The 19,275-nt window shown below is 36.0% G+C and overlaps 2 protein-coding genes across 7 annotated transcripts in view; both read left to right on the top strand.

Moving 5' to 3' along the window:
• Window positions 1-19,275, top strand: part of ckn (CRK like proto-oncogene, adaptor protein) — a 413,374-nt gene that overhangs the window by 373,677 nt on the left and 20,422 nt on the right. The window lies entirely within an intron of this gene.
• The window catches only part of Polr3E (RNA polymerase III subunit E), a 148,008-nt gene continuing 138,553 nt past the window's right edge, over window positions 9,821-19,275 (top strand). Inside the window, exon 1 of the mRNA XM_073075704.1 lies at window positions 9,821-9,830. The gene's annotated coding sequence lies outside the window, so the exon portion shown is untranslated. The remainder of the gene's footprint in view (window positions 9,831-19,275) is intronic.

Genomic DNA, 19,275 nt, shown 5'->3' with positions numbered 1-19,275 from the left:
TTACATCTGAATAATGTAGCTTTCTAATGGTTAAAGAATTATTAGAATCGATTCTTTCTGAGTTTGTCGATTATGAACAAACAAACAAATCTTTCCTTTTATAATATTTATTCAGAATATAGATTGACACCAATCTGTAACGCCGGCGGCCAAACACGACACGCTTTCTCCACACCCAATAAAGATGTTTGGCGCCAAAATTCCTAACCTATGATATGACATTCGTCTCTGCGCAGGTCGTTAAGCTTTTTAGTGTTATCTTGATTCTTTATTTGTCTTTTTTTTAATACTCCGGTCAGTATATTACTTTCTATTTGACAGATTTACTTAGTGGTGCTCAAATTGCAATTTGTAAAATCGATTATCGATATTAATGTTGTATATGAATTTGACGTTCACTTCATATTGATAAATGACATGAGTTTTTTTTTAACTAAGCTTTCATATACCTCCTATTTTTATACATCCTATTAAAAACCATTGATGGGAAATAATTAATACTTATTTACCAACATAAAAAATATTATCTGACGCTTGGATTAACTAGCGTATTTCTAAAAATTATAACATTGCTTAATATACCTACTGTGTACGTACAATCAATATAAAAAAATGTTGTATGTAAACGACATAGTGAACATATCCTATAGTGAACGGAATTTAAAACGAGAACGTTCACAAAAACAAATTGTGTAGCTTGAGGCGTAATCGTACTATAAAGCAATAAGCTCAGTATTACTAATTGGATACTCTTCACCACTAATAGTTTTAAGCCGCTTAAAATCTTTATTAACATTTCTCAATACGCAATATAGAAATGAAAACTAGAAGCGTGAAAGGTGGAAGAATATTTCATCGACACCTAACGTCGGATTAACATCAATTCACTAGTTCAGATATATTTAGTCTGTGGTTCACATTTTGAATTTTAAGATTATATTATCTGTTGAATCTGCTTTGTGGCGCCAAAGTATTTCACATGCGTGTTTATGCTTAGTACAGTGAGCCAATTTGGTGTAATGTCTCGACCTCTTGGCGGGAAACTAGTCACGATCATTAGATTTAACTACATCCAAGTTATGCATCTGATATCGATTACGTTTTGACTGTCTTGTTGCATTACCTATGCTAAACACTAGGTCCGACGCGCAACTTCGTTTAAAACATCAACCGACGTTACTGTCCTAATTCCTACCGTTCAATTAATATTAGAATATGTAACATTGATTAATTTAATATTTTTTATTAGTAAATATTTTTGATTAACAATACGATAAATTAGGTAACGAGCATAGATTAGTAAAGATTACTCACTCCTAACAAGAAAATGTATTCAGTTTTGAGAATTGAAATAGTTGCGTAAAAAAGTTTTGCCACGTCTCCGTGCAAAAATGTCCCTAAAATATTTAAAATAGTTATTTATTTAGTATGTAGGTTACGCAGTATTAGTTATTTATTCGTAAATTTTCTCTGAAAATGTTTTTATTTGTCAAGAATTCAAAAAAAGAACTTACTAATAAGCCGTTTGTGGCTTCATTCAATTTCAAGGCGGCGAAATATCTTTACTAATCTATGGTAACGAGGGACACTTTAAGGAAAATTTTCTGTATAAATTAATGCAATCTCATAACAAGCGCAAATGTATATTTTTTAATCCCGACAAATATAAACTAAAGACAAGACTTAAGTATTCCAAGATTATCAAAATAAAGTACGGCAAACATACAGACATCAAAATTGAAAACGTTTATTGAATTCTGATATCGTGCAAATAAGATTACCTACAGACTGGAAAGGGCACTATTGTAAAGTCACACACATACACTTAAATCTTTATTTAAATGGAAGGTCATATTTAAATTTCGAATGCTAATATTGATTATTATAATAATTTATTATTATAAATAGTTGTACAAATTATATAAACTGCATTACGCATAGCATTATCATGCATATTCAATATTTATGTCATATTTTTATTTTTATCGATTTGCATCGCTCATTTGGCGCCATATGCGATAATCTATGGTAATATTGGAGAGATTAATTTTAACTGCAACTCGTGGTCATATTTTATGAGTGTAATTTAATACAATTGTAACAAATTATTAATAATTTGAGTTTTATACAATTTGTAGTGTAACGACATACATTTTGAAAGCGATTATAGTCACATTATTAATATGTTAACTTTTTTGTTTCAGGTAAGTTCGCTGTCATGGCATCATAGACAATCAATCAAATAAATAATAGTTTAAAAAAACTAAAAAAATACACTTTTTATAGAAAATCCAACTAAAAAATAGAATCGATTTTTTTATAAAAGCGTATTTTTTAGTTTTTTTAAACTATTATTTATTTTTCATTTTTTAGTGATTATTTGAGCGATTGTTTTAACGATTAATACGTAGCGTATTATCAAGTTTATCTTTCGAATCAGCATCAGCACCTTTGCTTAGCAGTGCAAAAATGAGTCTTAATGCAGACCTTCCGGGTCTCAGGAAAACAAAAATCGCTGATCCTGATTATCCTAGTAAGGATAACGGGTCAGAATGTTTAAAATATTGAATTGTCATCGGTCCTTAATAAGTATGCCAAATTTCGAGTCAATCCGACGTTTTGAAGGGGGTTAAAATCATGTTCAAAGATTCCGTTACATACTAACATACAAACATACCAACATACATACGTCTCAAGCTAATAAAAGCGTATTAAAAAGAAGGAATTGGAGCGTAGAGATACATCAAAGAAACTTATTTAAATTTGAGTTGCCAGGTACGGGCACGAATCTATACTATTATTTTAAATCTAAACAGACAATTTGTTACAATGTGAGCGCAATCAGTCAGTAGTGGGACGTCATACCCTCCGGGTCTCTCATATGCTAAGGCAATGCTAACATAAGGGCGGTGGGCATGGAATTTCGGGTCTCGAGGATACCCTCTTTGCCCGGGCAGATTCTCAGGTGGTGAATACCCCCCGGATTCTTGATATTTATTCATAATAATATAATGTTATTTAAAACATAATAAAATAATGAACAAATATTAAAAATATCTATCATCCCCCTGTTGAGGGGGTGATTCGGTACTTATTGCGTCGTCATACCGAGCGGACGATCGGCCTCCTGATGGTCGGAGTTCGCCAGTCCAGGGAGTTCCCGCGGGAGCGGGCGCCCCCCAGGTGGTCGATCGTGTAGGGGCGCGAACCCCTTCAAATGGGAGTATGGTCCGGCCTCCGCCCGCTCATACATTGAGCGTGCCAGGCGGACCACAAACTCCTCGATCGTCTCGATCTTAAGGTCGCGCCTCACCACGTCGTTCCTGACGTAGCGTCCCGCCCCCACGATTGCTCGCAAGGCCAGGTTCTGCTGCGCCTGGAGACGCTGTCGGTTCGACCTGGAAACCAACGCGTACCATGCCGGTGCCGCGTAGGTAAGTCGTGAACGAACATAGGTCTTGTAGATCCCTAGTTTCGTCCTTAGCGGTAACCTGGATGTAAGCACCGGTCGGAGCATCGCTCGGGCCGCTCGGGCCTGGCGGAGCGCTTGCTCCACCTGCGGGACCATATGCAACGAGCGATCGATGTTACATCCTAGGTATTTAACTAAAGGCTGCCAAGCTATCTCCGTGTCACGGAGCCTCAGCGGAGCCGGCATGATACGCTTGCGGCTGAAAAGTATTGCGACTGTCTTTCCGACATTGACAGCCATGCGCCACTTATTCAGCCACATAGGTAACAGGTCTAGCAGACGTTGCATCTTCCGTGCAGCAATGTCCGCCCGACGGGACGACGCGAAGTACGCACTGTCATCTGCGAACAACGCGAGCATAACGTCTCGTTCCCAGTCTTCCAGGTGACCGTGTAGAGTGGGAGCGTCGTTGGTGTAGAGTGCGTAGAGCCACGGAGAGAGGCAGCTGCCCTGCGGCACCCCCGCAAGGATGGGCCTAGGGTCTGAGGCGACGCCCTCAACCGAAATAAAGAACTGCCGCTCACTTAAAAACGATGCTATCAACCGTATCAGCGTCGCCGGGGCAGGTGTATCCATCATTTTGCATATGAGCCCATCGTGCCATACGCGGTCGAACGCCTTCTCGATATCGAGAAAGACGCCGACCGTGTGACGCCCGTAATTGAGCTCAGATGATAAATGATGGATAACCCGCGTAAGCTGCAGCGTTGTAGAGTGACCGGCGCGGAATCCGAACTGCTCGTCCCTTATATTAAGGAACGGACGCAGTCGTTTCAACGCCAGTCTCTCAAACAGCTTAGCTGTGGTTGATAACAGGGTTATGGGGCGGTAGCTAGCCGGGAGACGTCGGTCTTTCCCCGGTTTCGGGAGGACGATTACCTTCCCTAGTTTCCAGGTGGTCGGGAAATAGCCTGTGCGGAGGATGCCGTTAAAGACCCGAGTCACTGCGACCAGGGCCCCTCTGGACAGCATACCTAACGCCATGTTGGGGATCCCGTCGTGGCCTGGGGCCTTACGCCTGGGTAGACGTAGTGCCGCCTTCCTTACCTCAGTGGGAGAGATAAACTCGATCCCTTCGAGTGCCGGTGTCGGACCCCTAAGGAGGTCCCCTACTCTACGTTCCACATACTCGTGATGCGCGGAGACTGACTGTGCGGGTAGATGGGGCGAGAACTGCTCTTCCATGTACCCCGCAAGGACCTCCGCGCGGTCCTTCGCGGTATGGACCCGTCTCCCCGCTCCATCTAGGAGGGGGGTGACGGGGACCTTGGCTCGTGTCAGCTGTCTGCTAAGATGGTGGAGCGACGTCTGCGACTCGCCCGCCTGGTCGATTCGCATCTCCCAGGTGGCCCCTCGCAACTCAGCCATCTCACCAGACAGCTGCTCGGCCAGCGCGTTCAGGTCGCGCTTGACCCGGGGACAGCGCGTGCGCGCCCAGAGCTCGCGCAGCTTGCGTTTTTTAGCGATCATGTCGCTAAGACGAACTGGGAGTGGTGTTCTATAGCGGCCCGTCTCCACAGGGGACTGCGAAGTCGAAGCCGCCAGGGCTTTAACAATAGAGGTCTGTACTGCCTCGGTGGCGGCTTCGACCCCCTCGGCGGAGGAGAGCGAGCCGCTAAACTTAACTGTAGGTAATAGATTTTTAAACTTTTCCCAGTCCGTCTTATTACGGAGTCTGGGGGGTTCGACACACGCTACCCCGAGGCCAAGAACGACCAATATGGGCAGGTGTTGTGTGTCCAGGTCATACAACACCTCCACATGGACTGGACACGGGAGATCCTTGTGAAGCACAATGTCCAGGACATCTGGGCGGTGGGACTCGGTCGAGGGGATATGGGTCGGTGCCTCGGGCCCCTGTACCTCATACCCTTTAACCTCGGCGTCATCGTACAGCTTCCGTCCCGCGGTGGTTGTGACTCTGGATCCCCAAGCCAGGTGCTTGGCGTTGAGGTCGCCAGCCACCAGGGTGTGAGCGCAATGTAACAATGTTGTAACAAAAATTGTAACACTAGTAGTACCTACCATCAAATTTAAAAAATCAATTATCTGAAACTAAAGACCCAGCTTGGCGTTTCTATAGTATGGACAGTCATATGCGCGAGAGATTAATAATAATGGTTCTTGAATTAAAATGGCGAAAGTGCCTTGCGGATTTGCGGTGAAACCGCGCAACATAGCTAGTATATTTAAAAGGACAATTTTATTCGATAATAATTAGTACTAACATGTACAAACTTTATAATAAAATACGAAATATGGTAGTTTACGACCGGCAATCGCTTTCGCGTTTAATCGCTACAGAACGGGCAATAAATTCATTCGTTCGCTAATTCACAATTCACGACTTTACAGCATGCTTAAAAAATTATTGGTACAATTATACGTTTATGTAAGTACTCGAATTGAATAAATTCGTCTCGATTTTTTCGCTGCAATTTAAAACGTGGGAAATCGAATGAGTTATGAAATGGCAACTCTATAATTATTGTAAATCGTAAAGTTAACTAGTTGAAACGTGCCATTTTTGCTCCACTCAGGTAATATCTATATTTAGTATATTTATTGATGTGCATACTTACATTAAGCATCTTATATATTTAAGGGGCAAAATTAATTTGATTGATATATTAATTTGTCTACCTATATAACTAAATTACATTAAAGTAACCGTTACAAACATGTAGACAATTATACCTACTATACTAAGAAGGCACAGAAACTGTAAAGTTTTAACTTGAAAAGTTATAATATATGTCACTTGTTTTTGTTTAAAAAGGATCACCTCATTGTTTAAAAGAGGCACAATTAATAAATTAGAGTAACATTATACGACAAAATTAAAATTGTAATTAACAGTGCCTCCGGGCCCGTGGAGCGGCGACCTCATTAAACGGTCAGGTGTAATTAACAATTTTGTAAATGGTATTCATTAATTCGAGGCAAATTAAAAGCAGCGGAACAAAAAGGCGCGTGTTGCCAGTAGAACACTTGTTAGCGCCAATTTGTAACGTTGCAACACTCAAGTAGGTTACGCGGCCCTACGTGCCTGTTGTTAGTGTTGCCAGGTATTCGAATGTTTTGTGAATTGTGTTAAGGATGTATTGGATAAACAACATACGTGTGCCATCAAGTAATCTCCATTAGGAATGATTTTTTTTAATTTTCATTACAACCTTGCTATAGTGTGACAATAATTGTAACTACGTGAGTTCTACTTATTAGTTAAAACAAAAACAAAAATAAATAATACGTTTTAACAATATTTCCATACGTTCCGTATACAGGGTGAATTTTTAAAACGGGCCTTCAGGGCCAAACCCGAAACTATAAGGATTAGCGAAAAATGCTAAAAGGAGTTACGAGGCCGATTTTGATAAAAACTAAAACTGCATCATTACTTTTTTAAAATAACTTTTTCCCTAGCCGGGAATCGAACGAGTTCATTTTGAAAAAAAATTCACCTCTATATTATTCCACTATCTGATAGTGTTGCTTATAAGGATCAAAATCTGGAAAGTAATGATAAATGACAAACTAAAGGAAAAGCCTCAATTTTAAGAAAATACATATTTTTTCATATTAATTTGGCAGTTAAGTTCCCGCCATTCATCAATTTAAACATTTCGTGTATTCACATTTTTTTTGGCTCAATGTTTCTAATCATTCGAAATGGATGTTTTGTTTCCCAATAATTTATATTTTTATGTCCGACTTAGCTAAGGTTATTTTTAGGACCATTAAAATAGATTTACTTGCTATGGGCGGAGTTTCGTTTAATACAGATGTAAAGTTGACAATTTGCGAGAATTACTTTTTAGAGTCAAATCCGAGTGATTACTAAAAAAAGAGATATAGAAAATCATATTTAACGTTGAAACGAAGTTGTAAACAACAAACAATAAGAATTTACTATTTAATCAGTTATCTATTTTCATTATAAAATAAATCCTAAAAACGGCGGTAACTTATTTGCCAAACTATTACTTTCTCATACTAAGCCGTATGTCATAGTCATAACATCGAATAATTAGTTGATTAACCAACAAATTCTTCGATGGTAAGACTTATGTCTGTTTGTAAAGAATTATACATAAATCATTTGTTATGTATAATCCTTAAGGATTAGTATGCCAATGTATGGAAAAATACGTATTTTCTTCAAAATTTTCCTTTTCCTTTAATTTGTCACATACCATTACTTCCCAGAATTTGATCCTTATAAGCGACACTATCAGATAGTGGAATAATATAGAAGTGTCATTTTTTTCAAAACGAACTCGTTCGATTCCCGGCTAAGGAAAAAAATATTTTAAAAAACTAATGATGCAGTTTTAGTTTTTATCAAAATCGGCCTCGTAACTCCTTTCAGCATTTTTCGCTAATCCTCATAGTTTCGGATTTGGCCCTGAAGGCCCGTTTTAAAAATTCACCCTGTATAACCGACCGCGTTTGAATATCGTTTACTTAAACACATACACAAATTCGTATACGTATAATAAAACGACACAGACTGTGTGAGAGAGAAAGGTATAAAATAGGAACATATTCTGTTATGTTGTTCATCGCTTCATCACTTGTAATTTTTCATTTACGTACATGCAACTGCATACCTCATTTCTTTGGTTCCTTAACGAAAATCCCGCGGACCGCTTATCACATCGCCTATTCATCGTCGAGACAGGCAGGTGCCGTAAGAAAGCGATAAAAAATATCGATTCCGCTCTAACTGTCAATTCCGGATTGATTGGTTTTCAGAGCGAATGCGTGCGACCGTATCTATGTTGTAAATCGAAGTGAAAACCACTGCCCAATTATGGATTTGACTAAATTAAAAAACGAATATTATAAAGCTGACGTTTTTGTTGCAATAGGGTTTAAGAATATATTCCTGAAATTGATAGGACATTTATAAGGTAGTGTTTTAGGCAATAATTTATAAAAATCGATAATTTGGTACTACAGGACAAGCTTGACCTCTCTTTAATATGCGTTGTTATAGAGGCGAGAGATCAGTGTAAAATGGTTATGGATATTAGTTATCCAGAATGGTCTGCAAGAGTGGAACAACTAGGAGTATATATGAAGAAAGAGTGGGGGTAGTATTGTAGCCGCAGTTTTTAAACGCAAGTGAAACCGCGCAACATAACTTGTTAAAAATATATTACAAGACTGCTCTATTTTGTTACACAGATCTTGGTTAATAGTTTTTGTACTGTGTTCTATCATATTTAATCAATTCACTTTCAATTACTTTCACTAGATAATTATAATTACATACAGCTTCCGCTGGCGGTTGCGCTCGTATGTGGTTTTTCGATTTTCGCACAGGAACTCTATTTCCGTCGTAAAATGTAATCTATAGCACTCTAAATGGCTAATTTATTTTGTCTATAAGTTTTAAACTTTATATGCGAAAAAAACATTTGTAAGCCTTAATGAATAAATGATAATATTATTGATCCTCATTCATCTCCTTCGTTCATTTCAATCTCTATAAATAAAACATAAAACATTTAAGTAGTTTCTAATTAAACTTAAATTTCTACAGTTAACGTTGTCCCTAACACTTCGGCATCGTTCTTAAAACAGACAGACAGACAAATTAAAAAATGTTTCTATGTTTTGATAGCTCCTTGATCTCGGTATATACCTATACGGTATATAGCTACAATCCTTACTGTGCCCTACTTCTGGGTACAGACTGGATTAAAAAATATAAATGAATCAGAATCAAAAACTGTAGTCAGTAATATAACGTATAATTTTACTTAAATACAAGCTTGCTTAACATCGTATTCATACTGTTAACATCCTTACTATTTTAATTAATAGTTTCCACTAAATTAATTTATGTCGTGACATGTCAAACACGCACAGGAATTACGGGAGGGGATTGTTGTACCAAAATGCGTGTTACATTACAATATTACAGTAATAATAGTGATAATGATAATGTATAAAGTTTCTATGAATCCAATGTGAATTATGTTTATGAAGAAAATATACATATATGTTACTGTATAAGTATATAGCAAAGAAGTATACGGTTTTCTTGATAATAAGTGATCATTGTCGCCCATAGACATCTGAAATCAATCGAAAATTAGATTGGAGTCATAAATAAAAGTATACATTAGCATGTATGTTAGTCTGTAAGGTATATATGATATGGACCTCTGTATTCGATTATACTTTTGTATCTTTGTTTATTATAATTAATTATTATTATTAATATAGTACATTACAATACGAGGACGAAAAATTTTTTTCTGACAAGTGTGAGTTTGCAGGCCGAGCCGCAGGCGAGGACTGCAATCACACGAGTCAGAAAAACATTTTTCGTCCGCGTGTTGTATTAAATTTTATATTACGGGGTCGGAAATGGGGGTTTTGCGCACGCGAAGCGTGCGTAAAACGTCCATTTACGCACGCCGTGATATAAAATATATTGCCTAAGATCAAGTTGGAACTTCTGATAAAAGATTTCATAAGAAACACGTAGTTACAAGGGACATAGAAACTTCTGAATGGACAGAACTCACAGAACTTTAAAGTAAGTTTGAGTAAGTCAAAATGGTTGTACCTTATAACAGCAGTGTTCAGTGCTTCTTTGTTCTAGTTTAGGGAAGAAGTAAATACTCGAGGTACCTAATACAATTAGTCCAGAGGGAAGCAACGCATCTGTACCTCGGGATTTCAAACCTATTTGACGTTATTGAGGTCGATTTATTGGGATCTAGGTATGAAATGAAATGAAATGAAATATATTTATTTTGTATAGGCCAACGGCGGCACTTACAAATTGTCAGTTACAATATTTTCTTAAACTACTACCGGATCGGAACGCGACCTCTACTGAGAAGATCCGGTAAGAAACTCAGTGGGTTTGTCTTTTTTAATTTTAAAAATAATTATTTTCATTTTCATTTTTTTTAAATGCCATTATTTTTACATATGATTAATAAAGCATGAGCTCCAGTATCTTGCTTTATATTTATCTAAAAAAAGAAGTTTGTTCAGCAAGTAACATAGCAGCAAGTAATAAATAACATAGTCTTATAACCAGGTGGACTGCATGCTCATTACCTACTCATTGGCTAATTCAGCTTCATAGTAGATTTTTCGCTTTAAGCAACACTTAAGCAAAGGTTTATTAAGTTCAGTCACCACTAACACCCTTTAAACGATGGTACCGCCGCAGCGGAACCACGGAAACGCTCATACCTTAAAAGACTAAGTTGTTTGTACATTAAAGTAAAATATTCCAACGTTTTTCCATACCATTATCTCCCCTTAGGCGGGTGGGGTCCTGTAAACAAACCCGTAACTTCCCGATAATGTTCCCCGCTTCGTACCTTGTTTTGTTGTTTCAAAGACGCAATGGAGTTTGGGATACCGTTAAAAAGTACGTATTCTAACGTTTTTCATCTTCAACACTTTTTATTGGTATTTTATCGGCGCTTTACAAGTTGTTGGGAACAAATTAGGGGCTGAGTACTTTTTTTTTGTTTTTGTTTAAATTATGTAAATAATGTGAATTAATATTTTATGTAATGCCTTAGTCTTCAAGAGTTGCAAGTTGCAACGTATCTGTGATCGATTTCAGGTAGAATCTCTGTTCTATATTAAATTAGTTATCTATATGGTATATCTATATTAGTTATGATGGTGACAATGTTGATATGTATGCTTGTATACTAGGTATAGTCCGCGCCAAACTGCTAGTCCGCTCTGAAGTCGTTGCGAGCAGGTGTAGTCATACAATTTGCTATGGCGACGCGATTCATTTCTATATTCAGAGCGAACTAGCAGTTTTACGCGGACCATACTCCAATCTCATAAAAAATAATAACGAAATCTTTTTTTATTAAATAATTAATATTTTTTATTCACTTTATAAACAATGCAGTCCATCTGATGACAGGTGGCTACTGTAACGTCAATTTTATTTGGTCATATAAGGAGATAATGTTTGACATAAAACTTTTCTAGTGCGATACTTTTTAAATTCAAACGTTAATTATGATATAAAGTCCATGAATCATTTTTCACGAAATTAATTTGGTGACCGTCTTTGACATCTGAATGTCGTATCTCATCATAGAAATGGCTACCAATTTCGATTTCGCAGAACTCCAGCCACACCGCCCTCGGCCCTTGGATCAATACAGTAATCCTTAAATTTAATACGTCTACAACACTTGTTTCATTTCCCCGAAGCAATTAGAGATGAAACGAGAGGGCTGTACCTACAGCTTCTTCGAAATTAACTTGTTACCGACCGGCCAACATCATATTCGGTATAGGGTTGCTACCGTTACTACACACAGTATTGTACTGTACTTTAGTTAGTAGATTCTACGTATTATACAAAAAATAATTAAGTACGAAAAATACCATCATTTCATTGATAATTCAGATGTTTTGGCGCTCTCTCCCGATATCACTTCATGAGCAGTAGTTTCCTATAAGTGCCTATAAGTCCAAAAAATGTCATCAAGAAATAGAAGAATTATCGCCCTCATCTATATTACGTACCTATAGTCTGCGTAATAGTGGCGAAAAAAAAAACAAAGAAAGTTATTCAGAGATATATGTAGCTATTACATTGTTCCAAATGTTTGCTATATATTTAAAATATTTATGTAAGAATTAATATTTTTCCCAAAATAAAAGTTGACAACCCTAATTGGGCACCAGATATTGGATTTTACGTCTTATACCACTCGTAATAAACGCTTTTATATTTACTATTTACGGTAGCTTCCTGGCATTTATTAAAAGTCGTAAAATATAAGGGCACGGTTGTATATTTATTGTAACAATTAATATGGAAAGTAACATAGTCTCGTGTCAAAATATCCTTAACTTACTAGCTAGCTAGCTTTGATGTAAATACTCACAAAGTATAATTATACGAATGAATAAGTTATAATTATTATTATTGAGTCTTGGTACTGTAATGTAAGGTAGTAGAAGCTTTCGTGGTTCGATTCTGGAGATACTACCGCCATGCCAATCTCTGCCTAATAAAAGCAGTACTAAGCACTGGTTTAAAATTTGAGGGGTGTACCAAGGGAGATTCACCTACCTATAAGAGACGATACTTACCTAACCTCTTTAACTTAGTCCTGAGGGATGGCCGACTTCAGGTAGGACTCCAATCCCATCTTGACTTAATTATAAATGTCAATTGGCGGCAGGGGCCACTTACCATCAAATGCACTGTACACTTGTTTCCTACTTCTACATTATAAAACTACATAATTATTATAAAAAACCGACCGTTTAAAAAATACAGAAAATCCTGTGACAACTCATATGTTAAAAACCCATAGAATGAAACTTGTACCTATATAATTATGTATGTTTGTCCGAAAATCATTACCCTTTCCAGTAGGGTTAAAAATGTACATCAGTATTGAGATCTTTTTAGTTTTCTTCATATTATGTATATGTATCTCCTCGCATCCCGACGACTCGGTGCAGGATGCGCTTGCATACCGCAGCAGACCCGTTTTAGTCACCTCCGACCGAATACGGAAGCTTGTTTGGCTGCAGACGTGGCCTTTTAAAATATGCCTTCCTTAAACGGCAGTTTTGCTAAGAGCGAAATAAAGGTAGAAACTTCAATACATTACATAGTACCTATATGTAATTATACCTATACAATGTTGTTTTTATTTAGGTATTTCCGAACATTTAATATCGTAAGACAATGATTATCTTTATTAATAAATAAAGTAAGTTATTAAAGCTTTTTTTTATTTTAATCATGAACATACTTACCGTAATTTACATTGTTATACATCGGTAAATATGCGTTATTCGTTTATAGCAAAATGGATAGAATATTAATAAGCTTCAATTGTGGGAGATAATTTTTGCTCTTAATTTTTGTTCATACTCAGAATTAATAAATGTTTTACAACACGAGATACATTGTCGTCTGTACAAATCAATTACAAACTTCTGGTTTCCGTACAACGATTGTTTAGTAACGGGCAATATTTGCATTGAAGTACGCAAATATAGGCCCACAGACTAACAAATCGTGGACATAAACATACTCGTAAGTTAGGGATGGCGATCTGAGATCAATTAATCGAAAATCGATTTTTGGACCAAAAACTAGATAATTTTAATCGGTCTACAGTAATGGATCGATTCAGAGAATCGATATTTCCTCCTAGCATATAAATCAAAATAAGATTTATTCGGAGTTGATTGAATATGTGTTATAAAGATTTTTTGCTGGCGGATAAGTATTTCAGTGATTGTTGGGTCCTGACGATCTTCTTTTCGCTAGCTTAGTCCCTGAATAGATCCCTGATAGAGAAGATCGATTTTTGGAGAATCGATTCTTTAGGCCTCAATTTTTTTGTGAATCGATTCAAAAATCGATCTTTTTTGGAAAGAGTCGCCGTCCCTAGCGTAAACGCCGGAGACAAGCGAGTGAGCAAAACGTTCATCAATTGTGTAGCCATTACAATCTAAATGGTGCTTTCTACTGTTGTTATCTGAATTATTTCCTTAATACCCGCTGGCCTTTGGGTTCAAAACGACAGCTTGTTAAGAACTCGTTTTACTGCCGCAAAGTAACGATGAGCGACGAATGTTAAATTTGATGTAGTAGTCTGTGAAATTGATGGTAATGTCTGTTAGTGTGAGACTAATCTAATAACTAAACGTTATAGGTGTTACAAGCTATTTATATCCTCGAATTTGTTGCCAATTTGAGTTTATGGATCGTTTGTAACACTTATAAAAATGCCAATACACCGCTGGCGACTAGGGTTTGATGTAGAGCTATTTTTCCAAGAAATTTAATTCTGAAAGGTTCGTTCCGACACCCTTCGGAATAAAGACCAAATCTAGCACGTTACCATAATCTTTACATAAAAAAGTTCTTACTTAAATAACTTTCGTACGTGTATACAAACAAGATGGTTAATTTGAATTTTTTTGTAACATTACGTTATTGCATACAGTGAAATTGAGAATCATTGAGTTTAGCTACTTCGTGTTCAGTTTTGTTTATCATCGTACCTACCTTGTAATTATTTTTCTGACCCTATGCCTGACTATTAGTCAATCCGATTTTTGGCAAAATTCTAAATGAAACTTATTATTGTCTAAAAATAGTTCATCGCCCATTCGTAGTCAAGACGGCCAGGGAAAGTGTCACTTGTGAGTACGGATGCCTGTCTGCGAGCGAATTGAATTTCGACTACATAGAACTTCCTCCGACAAGGTCTCACGGTGATCGAACGTAGATAAGAATGACGTTATCGACACGGAAACGTAACTTTCCATCACTACACGAATACGTCCCTCTCACAAATAGAAATTGGGAACCTTTGTGCTGATATAGCGCAAAAATTGATCTAAGTCGGAGTTTTGTGGCTGACGCGAATGGTGGCTTTCAAATGTGTGATCGGAAATGTTTGCAATTTATATTTTGACAAGTATGTCGTACCGATTCTTTAGTAAAAAGTATTTACAATAAAAGTCTAAGTCTGGCATCAGAATCTGTAAACATTATAAAGTTACTGTAACACAGGTTAACAGGTGACTTATTGCAAAGATACTATGTAATTTATTCGTTTATTTGGTAATTTTTGGATTATAATTGTACATTATTTTAGTTGAGTTTGAAATGATAAATCATCCCACGAAAATAATTTTCAATAATACGCAAAATCGATTTTACCTTAAGCTTATAGTAGTATATTACTTAAATTTGCCAACAGATGGCGTTGAATACCACACGCTTGTACGGAGTATTGTATGTATCTAAATTTAACATCGTACTAGTGATGACGGTCTGGTGTTGCGGTTGCGTATTGATGCGCCTACGCTGGTATTATGGGTTCGAATCTTGTGTCAACATTATATTGTGAAATTTTCTTCTAACATAATTTTAAAGATTTTCCTGCAAATGTTCATATTCCCATTATATTCTGGCGTCGTTGAATTAATTTCATGATGCCATGCATGATGGGATAGATTGACCGGTGTAGCAACAAGTGGGTAGAGTCCTACGTGACGCCTGCTTCTGTTAAGCCTCGTACATTTTTATATTAATGTATTTATTTTTTGTTTTTTTTTTTTCACATATAAATGTATAATTTCTTAAAAATAAACAAATAAATTTTAAAAACTTTTCATAAAATGTCTGATAATAATTATTTACTTAATTTATTGCTTGTCGTTTAAGTAACATTATCTACAAATATTATAATGACGTTTGTTAAATGACACATAAAATATAAATATAATTATGATTAATAATTTTGATTAAAATATAAACATAGAAAACATTGATGCGTAATATGCCAAACACACTTATCTTCTCTATAAGGTTTTATTGTAAAAGTGAGATTAAACCACAATTACTGCAATGCATAAAAATGTAGTGCATTATAAATAGAAAAATGATATCATAAGTTATTTTTAACAAGACCTATAATTTTAATAGTTTTAAAATCTTAAAATTCGTTTTAGTGATAAGTTTTTGGAGCTGCCATAACTGGGCCACTAATAGTCGGTGCATTTATAAGTCGTTAGCGAATTTAATTCACGGCGAAAAGCTCTCGCCTTATTCAATTACGCTTCAATTAAGTTTTGGGTAAAATAAGTGGAACGTGGGTACTAGAGTGTTTTGCTATTGAAATACTTTTCGGTGTCGGAACTTTGATGCGTAAAAGTAGTGTAGTGATTCATTTTATAATAATATACTTTATATAGGTATGTACTAAAGTGTTATGTGCGCTAAGTGATACCATTACCTACCTTACCATTAGCTACCCTTGAAGGTTTTTTTTGGTGTATAAAGTACCGAAAGAGCAATAAGGTACCTTACACTCGTATTCATTACAATCTAGCCGAATATAAGACATTGAGTATGTTTTACTTTACTAACATTACCTGCTAATGATTTACCCTCGTGTCAGGTAATATTTATTTGCTTATTTTCTAACACTGTTAATCTGTCTTATTTGGCTGGAACAAATGTACATTTATTTTTTATAATCTGATTATAAATGCGCTATAGTTATAAAATAAAATTATATTATCTCTTAAATGCTCAACAATAAACAACCTTTAAAAATCCTTGTTAATTAAACGGTCATCTTCATGTAGTGCTCTCCACAGTAATCAATTCCAATAAAAGCTATGGCGCCGACGAATTACGTAAGTTGTGCAGATAAGTACTTTAATGACTTAATATTTACCTTAAAACCATACAATTATTAAATATTGAGAAGGTTATTGACGAAACGAACAGTTAATGTGAAGGCTGTCAACTAAATTGAGTATTAATTATTATCGAAATCTTTAAATTCGTAAGCACGATATTTACATAAAATTTTGCTTGAAAATGGAAATGATAAGTGTACACTGTACATGTACAGCCCTAAGTATACTTACTAAAGTATGTATTCTACTTAAATAACATAAAACATACTAGGTATACAATTTCCTGAAATTGATTTGTTACATACATGTTTGTTACAATGTTGTGAAAATAGCAGCAGAACTTAAAAAGCTGATGTTATTTTGTGCATTTCAGACAAAATTTACTTTACCTAATACCTAATTTATTTGATTATTGTGTATAACAAAATATACAATAATCACATAATAATAATATTGTCATAGAGCTCTACTTCCGTATCAACTTTTAGTCCGACATTTCAGTATACTTTTTGTCGTTAAACCTTCTGTAACTACTTATATTACTTCCATCACAAGATTATTAATTTTCATCGCACTAATTTGAGAATTATTCGCCTTTTTTTAGTTTACAAATAATTACAGTATCGGTATATAAACCAGCTTAATATACATTACCCTCTAAAAAGCCAAAATCCTAATCTACCGGCGTGCGTTGCGCAACTCTACAGCGGCTCATTACCGGTGCAACGCCCTTCGTAATTGTTGTGGTAATGACTGATAATGGCGCTTTGTCTTCACTTACGCACTGTTTTCTCGACAATTTGTTGATGGTTTGGGTGAAATTTTTAATTGTTGGGCTTTTGTTGATGGTCCATGTGGCGAAGGGGTTACCGGGCTGACGCGCGATGTTCCGAATTCAATTCCGGCAAGGAAATAAATTAAAAAGATTTAGATTACTGCAATGTTTTCTTGTGTGGTAGACGCAAAGTCAAGCAGTCACAAAACATTTTTGCGGAAAGCATATGTTTAACGTTAGCTATTACAATTTTAACGATGGATAGATTTTTATGTATTCCTGATTATGAATTTTTATGACAAATAGCGGTTTAGGAACATAATCAGTAGATTTCATTTCCGAAACGAGGTCATGCCAGCAATTTTAATGAAAACAGAATGAACAATCTAAATATTGAGTATCTTGACCACATCGGTCCCAATATTCACCATTGTGAAGTCAGCATTGACTGCTTTATATCGAACACATTGCAAATGTATTGTATCGTTTGGCACTCAAATATATTTACCATTGCCGGCTTGAGCTTTGAACTCTGTCTCAATACTTGATTAGGCAGCGTAAGACAATTAAGATTGGTAAGGCTATACAAATGGTAAAGCAAATTGTGTCACATAGCGATGATATTAACGATAAAGCATGAATTATTTTGTTCCCAAACAATAGACGAAGTGAATATGATACGTTTCATTGAATGTATTATTCAGTACTCCTAAATTGAAATTAATTAAATGAATTGACCTATAGCCTACTACTACTAAAATTAATTGAATTATATTACAGACATTAATTAGGTAATTGAACGGTGCATAGTAATGGTAAACACTTTAATGAAGTTAAATATAATCTTTCTCATCTAAGATCGAGAAATAATAAGTACCGAATTTGATGTTTTATACAGAACAACGACCATAAAAACTTGTGACTAATTTGTCTCATTAACTATTAATCTTAAAAATCCGATGATGCTACAATCCATCGGAGTTACAGTATAGCAACCCAGTCAGACCATTTTCTATTATCTCTTCCATTAAATAAAAAAAATCTTTGCATACTAACTATACTCATATAATAAATGATATTGATTCGGCGATTTCACTAAATCCTTAAAGTCGTTATTTAGAAGTTGTCCACTAAGACAGGTTGTAATGTATGGGACTGCGTACATTATCTTAATTCATATATCAAACATAGATATCAATCTCTAATAGATATACATCTTATATCGGTTCTCGTCGGTGATAAAACGAGTCCTATACAAAATTTATCTGAGAGTTTGAATGCTGGCGTATCGGTACGCGTTGCACTTTCGTAAGCTCTATCAAGATAAACATTAATTACGTTACCAAGTAGCTACCTATATATATAGATAATATTATCATCTTTATACGTACAATGTTATACATACCAATTTATACTTAAACAACATTCAGAAATCGATTTTATGCTTCCTTATAAAGTTAAGGACAAACTACTTCGCACGCTCGTGAAAAATAAAATATGACAGTAGAATGAATTGTCAGAAAAATAAAGGAGGAATAACTCTTTTTTTTTATAATATCGGAGTAGCAGACGAGCATGCAGTCCACCTGATGGTAAGTGGCTACTGCCGCCCATGGACATCTGTAATCAACCCCAGATAGGATTAGATATTCCTACCCTAGGTCAGCCACAGATGCGCCGCTACCCCTGAGGACTAAGCTGGAACGCCTCGGAAAAGTCTGTCTCCCTTACCACAACCTTCAAACCGGAACACAGCAGCGCCTAACACTGCTGTTATTAGGCAGAAATAGGTGTGGCGGTGGTTCCGCCGGAGTCGAACCAT

The sequence above is a fragment of the Epargyreus clarus genome, unplaced genomic scaffold, assembly GCF_041222505.1.
Source record: "Epargyreus clarus isolate Ecla_fem2 unplaced genomic scaffold, WU_Ecla_fem_2.2 ptg000008l, whole genome shotgun sequence".
NCBI lineage: Eukaryota > Metazoa > Arthropoda > Insecta > Lepidoptera > Hesperiidae > Epargyreus > Epargyreus clarus.
This window is presented reverse-complemented; position numbering and strand designations above follow the sequence as displayed.